At 22.9% G+C, this 15,596-nt stretch overlaps 1 protein-coding gene across 3 annotated transcripts in view; it reads left to right on the plus strand.

Moving 5' to 3' along the window:
* LOC129608899 (electrogenic sodium bicarbonate cotransporter 1) overlaps positions 1-15,596 on the plus strand; it is a 127,424-nt gene that overhangs the window by 36,622 nt on the left and 75,206 nt on the right. The window contains exon 1 of one of the 3 annotated variants that reach the window (XM_055520669.1): positions 416-435. The exons of 1 other annotated variant lie outside the window; for it this stretch is intronic. The gene's annotated coding sequence lies outside the window, so the exon portion shown is untranslated. Of the gene's footprint in view, positions 1-415; positions 436-9,113; positions 9,146-15,596 lie in introns of those variants that run through there. One more of the 3 variants, XM_055520672.1, reaches the window with a different exon arrangement.

The following is a 15,596-nucleotide window of genomic DNA, read 5'->3' on the forward strand; positions in this document are numbered from 1 at the left end:
TTTATTTTCCAATTACATAACATTTGGTGATTGTTAGTACACGTACTTATGTATATAACATTTATTCGCTTATATAAATTATATAATAATAAAATTTAATTAAAATTGGTTCATACTTTCCTTAACATTAACCCAATAATTAATTTTTTTTTTCAGTTGATTTCGAGAAAATTAAAAGTAAAATAATAAAATATAAAAATTAATTGTACAGCCAACAGTTTTTAATATTAATCAAAATATATGTATATACTCGTATATATAATATAGTATACCTTAAGTATTAAAATCACCTAAGTCACCTATACCAATTATTTACATCACTATTGTTATTATTATTTGTGTGTAGTAAATAAATTCACAGAGCATAAAAGCACGCCAAAAAACAAACAAGAAGTAAAACAAAATTTCGCAATTCTCATAAAAATCTCAACAAAAGTAAGTTGAAAAAAAAATTTTTTTTTTTATCATTTTAACAATAAAAGTTATCATTCATTTATCTTTCCACTTGAACAGCGTAGAAATATAAAAACTAAAAACGCTGAAGTATAGAAAAAAAAATTGCGAAAAAAAAAGAGTGCGGTCTTACACAAACACTTTATGCGATTTCCAATTTTAGTGGTTTCTTTTTTGTTTTCAATTTAATTCAATTCTGAATGATATTTATTTTTTTTTTTGTCGCGTTTCTTCTTTTAGGTGCGATTACCAAATTGCCAAAACAGGTATCAAAAATTTACCTACGTAAATTATGTTCATTGTTAATCTGTTTTGTCTCATTTCAATAAAAAAAAAATTTTTTTTTGTTAAAATTTTTTTTTAACATTAAGTAAATTGATTTAGGCTACATATTGAAACTAATGGTATTTATTCCCCAAATTTTCTAAAAAAAAAAAACAAAAAAAAAATAATTTCCCACAAAGTACAAAAAAAAATATTTTTGCCAAATTCAGTGTTGCCTTAATTTAAAAATATTTTCTCAAAAATTGCAATTTGAACTTGAATATTATTGTGAATAATTTATAAATTTGGTTTTCCGCTAAAGTGTGCGTAATATACTCAAATTATACACTAATTTATTACACAATTCAAAAAATTTTTATATTTGCCTAAATTTTCCTTTAATCAATAAATTTTTTGAGTATATTTACAAAAATAACTGGTGATTTTGACATTTCACGTACAATTCGTATTAAAGCTTTAAACGTCAATTCAAACGATTTTGGTAATTTAGAACATATACGCTTTATAAGTATAACTCTTCTAAATTATTAATATCGAACAAATACTAAGTGGGAAAATGTTTAGGTCATTCATTTTACATTTTAAACCTGTATTAATGGTTCGCCCAGTTCATATGATTTAACGCCTCTAAGTACTTCTTTTCTAAATACCGTTTTTGGTATACATAAAATCTCTTGTTATATCAAACAATACTATAAACTTGCGGTTTAAATAACAATAACACATGAATTACAAATTTTTCTGTGTTTTTCTGTAAACTTAAAAATCGAATACTTAAAAAAATCAACAGATTTTTTGTGGGAATTGATTAAACCGCTGCTTATTATCAAATTACTATATAATTATGCAATATACACCCTGATTTAAAATTTTAAGTTTTGTTTAAAAAATTCTTCTTCTTTCGATTCATGGTTGCTAAAACCAAAATTTACATATTTTACCTACAACGTACAATTTTAGTAGTTAATTAAGTAATAATATTATTATATAAGATTTTGTAATCAATTTTTATTTGACCTTAAATTTAAAATTTTTACCAATTTTATAAGATTCAATTAAATTTTATTGATTTTATTAAATTTTGAGTATACAATTAAATCAAAATAAAATATACATATAATATGTAGTACGTCATAACAAATAAAATATTATATCAGAATTGAATAATATTGGCCATTAAACCAACTGGAAAATATTATATTAGTAAATGTGCAGATTAATTGAATATATTTTCGATCAGTACGGATTGTGTTGACTATCAGCATCGAAGACGAGTTTTTCAATAAAATTATCGAGTGACGAATGAATAATTAAATTATTTTAATATTTTTGGAATTAACTTTTAACCCAAGAAAATTATACCAAAACTTATTTCGGTTTATCCTATTTGAAAAGAATCATAAATATTCGCCAACAATAGCCTCTGTTAGCTTACAACGCAAAATAAAATTAAATGAAGATGGAAATTTTTCAAAAACTCAAAAACTTACACTATGTCCTATACATATAGCTATAAATTTTGAATTATACTCACAAAAACAAAAGGTCATTTGAACTTTATGAAATGTCAACAACCAAATATCGTGTATCAAATTAATAATATAATAAAAAATATTAACATGTAAATTATTTAATTATACCAAAACTTATCATTAAAATTTCTCAAAAAAAAAAATTTTTAAATTTATTTTCCAATTCTCTAATTTTGGCATAATAGACAATTATTATCTGTTAAATTTATGATTATGGGAATATAAGTATATGATGGTTTTTGCTAAATTTTAAAGTTAATTTCAGGTTTCAAAGTTAAATTTATTCGAACGTTTCATGTCCTCAATGACATGTTCAGGTTTCATGTTCAAATTAGTATAGTCTACGGTATTTATGGCCAATATATTTAATAAAAACTGTATCTCAAAAATTTTTAGTTAGTTTAACCCTTAAATAAATAAATTTAAGTTAATTTAACCCTTAACTGAATAGCTTTTTGTTAAGGGTTAAATTATCTAACATTCTAAATTTTATTTAATATAAACCATATAGCAGAAAATTATTAGGTATATTTCCAATAAAAAAAAATTTTCAAAGTCAATTTCATCATATTTTTTTCCAACAGCCATTTATTTAATATATAGGTAATAATTTTATAGAATAATATTATAGAAATTAAAAATGACAAAGAAATCTATTAAATATTATTTAATGTCATCGTATTTTGGTGAAAAAATTAATAAGTTGTTGGTTTTATTAAGAAGTAATAAAACCAACAAATTATCGTAAAAATATGCTTATTAGTTTAATTTTGTTTGTCTGTTTTTTAATTGGTTTGGTTAAAAACAGCAGGATTCAAAAATAATTAAATTACAATAGCAAATTTTTTACATATACCGTTCACATATATCCAGTTTCAGTTAAAATTCCAGTTTTTGACAACAAACTCACAAAATAAATTGATGCTCTAAATCAAAAATGATTACTTTAAGTATTCTACCTAAAAGTATGCAACTATACGCTATATTAATTGAAAATAATTTTAATAATATATTGTTCAAGATCGTAACTTATTAAGTTAATTTTTTTTCCTTCTTCACTCCTAGTACGAGTATAAGGCTAGTGAATGACACCAAAGATTGTTATGTCCCAGTTTTATTGTATCATATAGTTTTAACTAGGTCGGGGACTGGAGTGTCGTAGCTTTTTTTTTTAATTTAAACATTTAAGGTTTTAATATTTATTGTTAATTTTTCTTAGTTTGAATCCGACGCACTTCGATTAAAAGACCACTGCACCAATGGTCAGGCAACTTATCAAGTACGTGCCCTTAATTTATTTAACTGAAATGTGCTATTTTACAAAACACAACTATAATCAACAGCATTTTTGAAATTCAATATACATTTTTGTATCTTGTGTAGAAATACGAGTATATAGGTATGCATAACAATATAGATATTAAAATTATTTATTGATACATAATCAAATTTTGTTACCTTATTATTATATTTCTTAGAAATATACCATTAAAATTATTTATTTTAGTTAAAAAATACTTTAATTATTCATAAAACGATTTAGAATATCCGTCTCCAAAATGGTAAATATTTTTTCTTTTTATTTGCGATTAACTAATCGTATAATAGATTTTTAAGAGAGGGAAACAGATGTAGTAAATACACAAAAAAATTTTTGATTATCATTTAGCCACTTAGAAATTTAGTCACATCTTGAATACTAAAATAAGGATTATATTTAATATCGAGTTTATTTTAACCTAAAGCTGATTAAAATCAATAATCAGCTAATTTATATTTGATATGACATAAAGTAGTTGAACATGATTTTACTTCTTTTGAATAAGATTTTATAAGAAAAACTTGATCTTTATTTATGGGTGTATAACAATATGTATAATACATATGGTTGACCTTACTTAATAAATTTTGAAATATTGACATTAAATGATTGTGCAAATGCTAAGTACTTAAACAATGTAAATAGAAAATTAATTTTAATTATATAAGTAAGTATATCCAGTTACATATACAGATATAATATTTTTTCGCGATGTCCGAAACCTAATGGTGGTCCTTGAGCAAAAGTAATAAACCTGTATTAAGACAAAATGATGTAGTGTGGAACTTTCTTCGAGAACCTACTTCCTGAAAATTGTCTGCAATAATTTTTCTCCTAATATACCATATAAACAACTCCTTCGAGAAAATAAGAGCCCGAATACCTGTCAAAATCGTTACCCACATCAAAAGCAAATAATCGTTTACTCAATAAATTCAAACTGAATTTATCGTTGATCTCGTGTTGATAACTTAATTTATCCACTCGAACTGGATAAAACCGAACGTGTATAACCGAATGTGTATAAAAGTAAATTAACCAATAAATTATTTACTAAATATTTTTATTATATTGTTATACAACTAAAAACAGATCATTTTAATTTAATAAAAAAATCTAATTTAATTCAATTCGATACACAATCGCACGCATTAAAGCCTTAAAAGTCAATTTAATCTACTAAATGAGTGAGGAAGACAGAACCCAATAAAATCTCAAATCGCTACAAAAGTAAAACAAATACCTATACAACATTAATTTTGCAAAATTTTGCCATATCTAAATAAATAATGATTGTTCATTCCATATTTGTACAAGTCAGAAGTGTTGGATTTATTTCTTAACCTAGGTAGCTACCTTGAATTTCTTTTTCACAAATCATTTTTCATTAATTTAAAACTTTATTTGTTTATTCATTTTTTTTTCTTATTTTTGTTGTATTGAACATCAAAGAAAAACAAAGTTTCTATACCTATCTTCTACCCACATAATTATGTTTTTGGTTTGATACTTCAAACATTTAAATTATTTTCGATATAAAATTTTCACTTCAGTCTTTAAACTTTCTCTGAAATCCAACAAAATCAACAACAAAATATAGAATAAGAAAAGAGAAATAAAGAAACTAAAATACCGCAAATAACGTAAATAATACAAAATATGACATTATATTATGCGGTTACACACATTTACAAATACATAATATGAAAAAAATCAAAAGAATACATCATTCTTTTATGTGAAATTTTACTGTACTTTGCAGCATGGAACCATGATTCATATAATAATAATAAAATTTCTGCCAGTTCTGAAATGAAATGTTGTATGCAGTCGTATGACTTTTGATTTGTATGATTGCATATCGATTGTACTTGTATGATTTAAAAAAAATACTGTGATTTTTTACGATTTATATTCTTGTTTTATACAAATTGTAGTTGGAATTGTGAAAGGCATTTATACTCGACTTAATTAAAATTTGTATAATGCAGTAATCTTAAAGGACTTTTACCTCTTTGTTGTTCACAAACTTTTAAAAGTAATTGTTATTGCTAATTATAACTTTTTTAAACAAAAATTTTTAGAAAATTATTCTTATAAGTAATCATTCGTAAAGATTGATTAATATTGCCTGTGTTGGACCCTTAAATATAGAATATAATTTGGTTGGGGTGCTGGTGTGAAAAAAAATAGAAATCAGCATATTCCCGAATCTGCAAGCTCTAGTGGAGTTTTAAGAAGATTAAACTTACCCTATCATGAAGACCCCATTGTTCTTCTTATGATATATGGCAACTTGGACTGCTATATACATAAACTAGGGTTGGCAGCGAACTATTTGTGTATCCTACACTTCATTAAGGCCGAAAGTATAGCTTTCAAATCTTTCATATGGGGTGACTTCGATATACATATCTTCAATATACCTATACATATATGAAAGAGAAAGTTTTGTTAAGAGTTGGATGCTTACTACAAGCTTTTATGGTTGGATTCGACTGCTATTAAAGCTTGCTATATTTGAGTTTGGTCAAAATATTAATATTATGGGTACACGGTGCTATTTATGAACAAAATTATTAAAAATTATCATTTAAATTTACTCAAAATATTTTTCATATTAAATTTTACAACCGTTCAAACATAATCTAACATTTTTCTTTCTTTTTTTTTCAGGTAAGTTCGACAAGAGGATATATTTATAACTTGTGGAATAAGTAAATTAGAATTAATCAATTGAAGTTAGTATGAATTTATGATATTATAAAAAATTTTCTTTAGTCCGATTAAATTTTAGCCTAGAGTTATCAAAAATTCTGAAAACACAGTGTGTATCTCATCCAAAGTATGAAAAATAGAAATTTTGTTTTTAGCTTCTCTTAACAATCTGACTGAACACTTGCATTGGAAAACTATATAATTATTAAAAGTTTCGAATATTAATCGACAAATACGTAACATTAAATGGCAAAAAAGTGACGAACATTCTGTTGAAAATAAAAAAAATTGTGTTAATGTTGACGCAGCGTCTTAAATTGTTTAAGTGCATAAAGTATAAAGAACTAATTAAAAAATATTCGCTTAAATGATTTTTTAATAAAAATTTAACATTACTTACATACTTTTAATTATCTTTATTTGTATCCTTTTTGATAAAAAAAATTTGATATAATATCCATGCATATATGTATAATTAGTATATGTAATGCTATTGTTTGTAAAAGGATGCCTTGCATTTTGTATTCTATTTACGCTCTTTAAAATTGAACATTGTTTGAAATGTTCACATATCGCTAAAGAGAAACTTATCAATCAATACTGGTAGTTTTACGTAAATAATTTTTAATTTAATACATAGATCGTCTATATATACAAAATTTACTTTTATATCAAAAATTCTAATTACATACGTATACGAAAGGTAAAACATTGTAATTAAAAATAGATTTAAATGAATGCTTCCTTTATAAAGAATACCTTTATAAAAAAGAATATAAATTTTTTTTTACGTATATATAAGCTATCCCAAATTTATTGTCATACGAATTATTAATTCAATGAGACTCGTGAAAACAACCACTTGAATTTTATTATTTACACTGTTTTCTAAAATTGTGACCTTGTTTATATAGTAACAGTTGCTGTTAAAATAATTTTTAGCAAGTATATTCAAACAACTGTTTCGATTGCATCCAAATCAAGTAAAATCTAAGAATTTACTTTTTTAAACCGTACTAGTATTTGAAAAAAATTTATTGAGCAAAGCTCAATTAGTTGTTAAGCAGTTCAATTAATTGTTGAGCAGCTCAATTATTTGTTGAGCAACTAAATTATTTGTTGAGCAGCTCAATTAGTTGTCAAGCTATCTCTAAACTGAATCGTAAACATAATTAAATCGTTTATAAATTTGACATTAACGAACGTAGTTAATACGAGTATACTACGTAATTTTTTTTTATTTTATTGGAAATTCTAGGAGTAATAAATATATACCTTTAAATAAATAATAATATACACTAGGCATGATATGTGTATGTACATGGTTTAACGAATCGAAAAAATTACAAAAATTCCAAAGTATTATTTTTTTTTGTTAGAAAATTTTATTTTGCTTATTCATATATTTTCCCTGCAAGGGTTATTTTTCCTAATCATCCATCCCTATTCTAACAATTATTGAAACAATACCCACATATTTCAAATTGTTTTTAAAATTCTATTTTCAATTTCTTTGTTTCTTTATTTATACATACATATACACATACTTAATTTTGCTGATATCCTCAAAGTATTTGTCATACAATATATTTTATTGCTGTAGACAAAGTACCGTACTACTATCATAGTACACATATTTGTATTAGACAAAAGTAATAAAAAGAAAAGGAATTTTAACATTCGATATGCTGGACATTGAATAAAATCTATAGTAAATTTTGATTTTTGTTGCATTTGCTTACAACTTCATCGAACAAATTTGAAACGAACAAACTGTCCATATTATAATAATAATTTATTGCTGTAGATAAAAGAAGTGAAAAAGTTGAATAGGAAAAAACAAAAAGAACAAAAAAAAAAATGCCGTTTTTATTTTTCTTTTATTGTTTCTCTTTTTTTTCATTATGCTTTCTTTGCAGTGTTCATAATAAATTTTAGTCTACCACGCGATATTCTTGTGATAACATCGTTCGTGTTCAAATTTAAAAGTTTTACTGTTATCACACAGTATTAAATTTTTCGACTTCTTTTATTTTTTTTTCTATTTTTTTTTATTTTCCTCTTTATAATTTTTTTGTGTTTTTTTCATAATATACAAGTAATTCTGTAAATTGTTTGTGCTTTTTATAAAAAAAAAAAACCGTTTATTTTTTGTATACATTTTTTGTTTTCCTATAACAAAGAAATGGATTAATTAAGAGAAAAAAAAAAGTGAAAAGAAAAAAATAGAACAAAACAAATGTAGCAAATCGATTAAAAATTAGTCATAGTAATTAAAAATTTTAGCGATATGCTTAATTTTACCTACTATACTTAAATGTTTAATAAAAATTTTGTTATATGAATGTATAAAATAAATCCAAAAATGATTATTTAAAATATAATTTTAATGTGTGTTAAAAAATATGAGATAAGAAAATCGTGAAACCACAGCAAAAAAAAAATTATTAAAATCATTTAAAAAAGTGAAAACAAAAAATAAATTTATTTTATTAAATAAGATTATTATATATTTCCTTTTGAGATTAATTTACACACCATAAGTAATTTATATATAAATGTGTAAATAATTGTAGTAAAAAATTTAAAAAAAAATTTAATATTTTTTGTATACTTACCACCATTGATTAGTTATTCTGTTTTCGTCTTCAGACTCTGTAGTACACAAAATGTATGTGTATATAAATGTGTATAAATATAATCAACATCCTAGCATATTATTATAATCGCTTAGATATGTAAACAAAATCTGGTCGTCATATGAAAAATATAAAAGTAAATCTACTTAGGAAATAATTTAAAAACAACAAATAAATAATTTATACTTATATTATATGTAGGTATAAAAGAAAATTTATATGGAATTTTTAAAAAAAAAAAATATTCATTATATTTTGTGACAAAAATACAAATGATGTATATTCATACATAGTATAATATACATACATACATATACATACATACATACTTAATCTATCGAAAAATCTTTTGTTGTCTACAAAATAAAATGTGAACTAAAATGATTTTAGAAAAAAAATTTAATATAATCTTTTATTTCGGATTATTTAAAGAGGCTCATTCTAAATAATGTATATATACACAATAATAGTATTCAACAAAATGAAATTAATAAATAAAAAATTATAATACAAATTTATTAATTAAAATTTAATATTTTTAAAATTAAAAAAAAAAAATTTAAATTCTTTAAAAAAATATAATGAATGAAATCTAAAAACGATTTACAAAAAAGAAGTAAATAATGCTTTAATAGTAATTAAAATAATTAATATAACAGTTAATATTTTAATAAGTATATTTTGTACCCTATTCGATTTACATATATACACACATATTCACAATAATAAACAGAATTTTGTTATAAATTATAGAACTATAGGTAGTACACTTGAATCCAGTTGCAGGAGAATAAATGTTTTTGTAATTAGAAATTCGTTTTGTTGTTTACCCCACTCATATGTTCTGTAACTGCGTAAAGGGTTAGTCTTTGTCTATTTCTAATATAGCCAAAAGATCCTAAATAGCAACAAAAAAAAATAATATGTATAAGAAATTTTACAAAAAGTTTAATAATAAAAAAATATAAAGCAAATTGAAATAAAAAGTAAATATGCAGAGAAATGTATATACATTAATGTGTAATAACAAAATCATATGTATATAAATTCAGTGTTACCAAATAAAAAATGAGGATTAAACCCCATTAGAGATCAAGTTTTATTTTTCATGAAAAATGTATATTAATATACATTTATTAGCTATTAAAATAGTTTTAGAAATTTGATTTTTACTATATGGTAATACTATTTCAATGATTATTTAACTTAAATTTTTAGTGCATTTGTAAATTACAGATTTACACTTTTCGTTCAAAAATTTAATTAAAAATGATATCCAAAATTCTAATTTAGATACTTAATTTAAGAATTCATAAAATTTACACGCAATAATATAAAAATTTTATTTATTAAAAATATTCAAATGTTATACCTACATAAGTATACAAATATAAACTGTGAGAAACGTACCCACATACATATATGTACGTATATATCATGAATATGAATTTGAAATTATATTCTTAATTAAATGAGTTTAATAGCAGAAACACTCCTGTTTTTACATACTTTCCATACTTTCATATAGGCTTATGAATGAATACGTTCTGTACATATTTAAAAATTTAAAATTTCTGTAAAATAAAATGAATTTTATTTAATTGGATTGCTAATGAAACAATATTTTTAGTACTTACCTATATAATATTATATAATATCTGTTTTGACATCATTTTAGATATGCATTATTATATGTATGTACACATATTTATAGATACATACATATATATAATAAGAATATATACTTACTTGTATCCATTTTAATTCTTTAATAACTCAATAGGAAATGAAAATTTGTATTTGTCAACACAATTTTTTAATATTAATAATAATGCCTATATTATTTTGCCTGTATACATATTGTACTTACATATGTATATGTATGTATGTATAATAAAATATATATGTACATAAAATTTTTTAAATATATATAGGTATACAAATAAGTATAATGTAGAAAATAATATTGATGAAAATAATATACTAAGTATGTACAACAAAATAAAATAAAAAAAAAACAAAATTTTATTTTACTTGTTTACAGTTTTTTTGAAGAATTAAAAGAAAAAAATTTAAAACAATAAAAATTTTAATTTTCTATTTTTTTATTTTTTGTATTTAATTTCTAAAAAAGCACATTTTATAATATTAATATCTTTCAATATTATACTACATGCACATAAATATAAAGCAAAAAAAAAATGGAGCAAAAATAAAAATAATAAAAATTCTAAATAAAAATAAAATAACAGAAAAAAAAATAATAAGAAAAAGAACAACATCATAACAAATATTATCTTTGTTATGGGTCAATAACATTACAGAGTCGCGCACAGTTGCCACAGTACAGTAATATTAATATTTATCATCTGGTTTAGCTGGCTGAACGTTTAAAAAACTGAAAATAAGAAGAGTACTATATAAGACCAGAATGTATAAAAGAGCAATCAGTAATCACTCAAAATAAAGTAATATAAACACAGAAGAAAAATAAAATTTTAAAATGAGGAGCAGAGCAACAGAAAGCAAAAAAAAAAAACAGATTAAACAAGCAAAAATAAAGAAACACTCTACATTTCTTCTCTCTCTCTCTTCATACTCCTCTGTTGTCTGTTATCATAAAACATACAGACTTTATTCATAATATACAGTTGTTCTACTCTAAAATCTACTCCATATTATTCATATTGTTCATATTTTCAAATTGAATGTAGTGTGTTCGTATGTTTTTTAATTCTTTCAATTTTTTTCTTTTTTTTTTCTTCTCATTTTTATTTTTGCTATATAAGTACATTATAGTTACATACATATTAAATGTATATGTACATATATATATATATTATAATTGAATATGCATTTAAAAACGACTATAAATATTAGTAATAAGAAAAAAATGAAAACAAACGAAGAAAAAGGGAGGTCAACAGAACAGCAATAGCGAAAATTTCAATCCTACGGGATAAAAACAAAAATATATGTATGTATATATGAGTATAACTATGTATATGGTGTGCGTGTATAAATGTTCAATGTATGTTGATATGTTTATTCTTCTGACAATTTTAATTTCTGTTTTATGTTATATTTCTTGTGGTAAGAGTTGCCAAATGTCCTTGAACTACAAAATAAACATAAATGTGTCTTATTAATATTATTTTTTTTTCCGTTCTTTTTTTTTTGTTTTATTATGATCTAATATGTTTGACCTCTGAAAAATATTAAAAAAGAGAATAAAAACTTTCTAAATTTTTATAAATGTTAAATGGAACGAAAAAAAATTTTTTTTTTAATTTTCATGAGAATTTTTTTATGTACAAACATACTCAAAAACATTATAGCCTAATTTGTACAACATTTAAATAATAAAAGAAAATTATCATTACATACATATGTGTGTTTAACCAGACAAAAAAAAATTTAATAAATATTTATTTAAAATTGAGACAATATAAAAAGTTTGATCAATTACCTTACTTAAATTTTAATTTTTTACAAGGATGTACACATATTATAACTAAATAAAAACCAATTATTAAAACCTTAATTAAATATTAATGAAAATTATTGAAAAAAATTATCTTACAAATAATTTCAGGTGAATTAATTAAGTATTATAAAAAATATTGTAACTTTTCATTATTTAAATTGAAAATGTTGTCGGTCAAACCCATGCTTTATAAATTTGCACTTTCTCTTTAATGTCTAATTTTAACAATGTCAATTTATGTTTTTTAGAGTTTGTTCTGTTTTTTGAAATAATTTTCTCATATATTACAACAGAAATTTACAAAAATTTAGGAGTAGCATTAAAGCAATTATTTTCGACAATTTGTACAATTATTGCTGATTGGATTATAGTTAATTTGAGGGATTAATTTGATAGCCCGATATTTTCTTATAATATTTTACAACAGAAGAAATAAATTCGTACGTTTTTGTGTTTTTGAAAATTTATTAATTTTTCTGATTTACTTTCACATAACTGTAAACTGAAATCATACAATTGATTTTGCTTAACATTGTAAACTAGTATAATGTAAATGTCGTCAGTTCACTTCAGTTTACCTGCGGTATCGATGTTTATATTTTAAAGTTATGATCTAAAAATATTTTATATTAATAATGTTAAATTATAATTATTTATTAATATATTGGTTGTATAAAAGTTTTCTTGAAAACAAACTTACGTAGCGGCAGCGGCTGTATTTGTAAGTTATTCTTAATTACACCTTTTACACCAAATTGTTATTCTGTTAAGAAAATCCTAAAAACAAAAATGGTTTATTTACTTATACAAATATAGTCCTAAATTTTTTTATAAATTCGAATTCTCCATAGTTCTATCAAAATTCTGTCGAAATGCTGCAAAGAATAACAAATTGTATAGTATATAAGAATATCTTAATATTATATTTTGATGTAGTAATAAACAAAGAATACTTCGAAATAATAGACATTCGGCTCTCTTATTATTATATGCAGCAAATATAGGAGCCCATTTTTACTGCTTCTTTCATCAAAAGTTAATTTTATGATTCTTCTTTTCTTCACATACCCACACGCACATTATGTGTGCACACTTTATTTTTACTTGCTTAAAAAATTTAAATAGAAAACTCCTTCTTTCTCTTTTTTGTGCAGATCCAGAAAATATAATGAAAGTTTAAGAACATTTTCTTTTTTATGGTTTTTCTTTTCTATTTATAACTTTCTTTCTTTCTTTCTTTCTTGCTTATATAATTTTCTTAATATTCCTTTTATTCTTCATCTTCTTGAGTTTAAAATGCATAATAATTATGTTATATATGGAGGTACTTTTTAAATTATTTTGCTTTAATAAGCACAAATTTTGGTCCCGCAAAAAGCATATTTTCTTTTGATCAATGTAATATTAAAAATGGTTCATATATATAAATACTATGTACATATGTATGGATGTATAAAATTTAAAAAGCTATGTTTCTATCCTAAAACAAAGTTCTTAAGACCAAATACATTCATACATACGTTTGTAGGTACATACAAGTATAAAAACAGGTGAAAACTGTTACAAATGGCATGTTAGTTGATGTTTTTGTATTAGGTGAAGAATATTATAAAGTAAACGTTTTGACAGATGATATAATGTTGAAATATAACGGTTTTACATCTATATAGACGAGTATATTTTTGTATACATAATACACATGGAAGCAAAGTATTCAAAATGATAGAAATATTCCATAAAAATTAAAAGCGCATGCGTTATAAAACGTGCAGAGCACTGCTGTTTCGTTGATTTAGTTTATTGTTTTTGTTTTTATTTTGATTTACGATTTTTTTGTTTTATTTTCATTTTTGATATTTCAATTTTCCTATAATGTACTCCGGGATTTTGTTTCATTTTGATTGAAATTTCAATCCGTTTACCATTTTTAATAATCATATGGTTTTTCCCAATTCTGTTTTCTTTTTAATGTTTTCTACTGAAATCAAACAGTATGAAAGCTCATATATTTAAATGTAACATATGTATGTATATTATCATAAATATACGCACGGCTTTAGTTAATAATTCATTTTAGGAAAAAAAAATTAATCTGTGAACTCAGAAATGATAGATTTCCTAAAGAAATGTACGATATGTAGTCGTCTATATAAGAGTAACACTGTTTATATAATTCTCTTATATTGAAAAGTACTGCTGAGCTAAGTGATAGTTGCTATAAACATTTAGGCTGTGAACATCACGGCATATTTACATATACATAAATTTTATATTTCCATTTCCTATGAAGATATGCCATATGCAAATAAATATATGGGTTACTGTTAGTAGCTTTAGTGTTTAGTATGTACAAATGCAAAAACAAGAAAAAAAACTAATTTAAAATAATTTAATTAGTGATTTTCCGGCATTGTTTTATTTATTTGCTTTTTATTTTCTTTTTGAAAACGTTCAGTACATTATAAAGAATTGAAATCATATGGTAAATTATTGTCGACATATTCGTATACGTAAAGTATTGCGATATCTACGTATCACGTAAAACTAGCTTTTCAAAATATAATTAGATCTGGCCAAAAGATATTTTCCGGTAAATCAAAATGGTTTAATAAATCCACTAGGAGTATAATATTTAATTTTCTCGAATACTCAATATTTTAAAGAGTTAGTAAAGTAACTGTATTTTACGAAAACAATATTCTTGGGACTTCATTTATATATCTAAACTCTAAATTGTACTTGATAAGAACTTACCAAATCTAAAACAAACGTATTCAAAATTAGATTTAATCTTTGAGTACTTTTCTGCTTAATCATATGAGTATGTTCAAAAATTCAGAGTTACAAACATAAATCCGGAATTCAAACATTAACTTTTACGATAAAACTGATTAATTTAAAACGTAAATACCAAACTAACAGCAAGTTATTATCATTATGTCAAAATGCTTTGAGCTACTTTTTTTAGTATTACTTATATAACAATTACAAAAAAGAAAATTTTACTTAATGGACTAATCTGTGAATCACGTGATTATCATTATTCAAAATTCTTGTTGTTTTTATAAAACACAAAAAAAAAAACTGGTCAAAAATATTCGAATTTTCTAAATCACGTTCTCAAAAATCATATTTTGAATCAGAGGCTTTTAAATATATAC

The sequence above is a fragment of the Condylostylus longicornis genome, unplaced genomic scaffold (genome assembly GCF_029603195.1).
Source record: "Condylostylus longicornis isolate FDR11 unplaced genomic scaffold, ASM2960319v2 ptg000037l, whole genome shotgun sequence".
In the NCBI taxonomy this organism is placed as follows: domain Eukaryota; kingdom Metazoa; phylum Arthropoda; class Insecta; order Diptera; family Dolichopodidae; genus Condylostylus; species Condylostylus longicornis.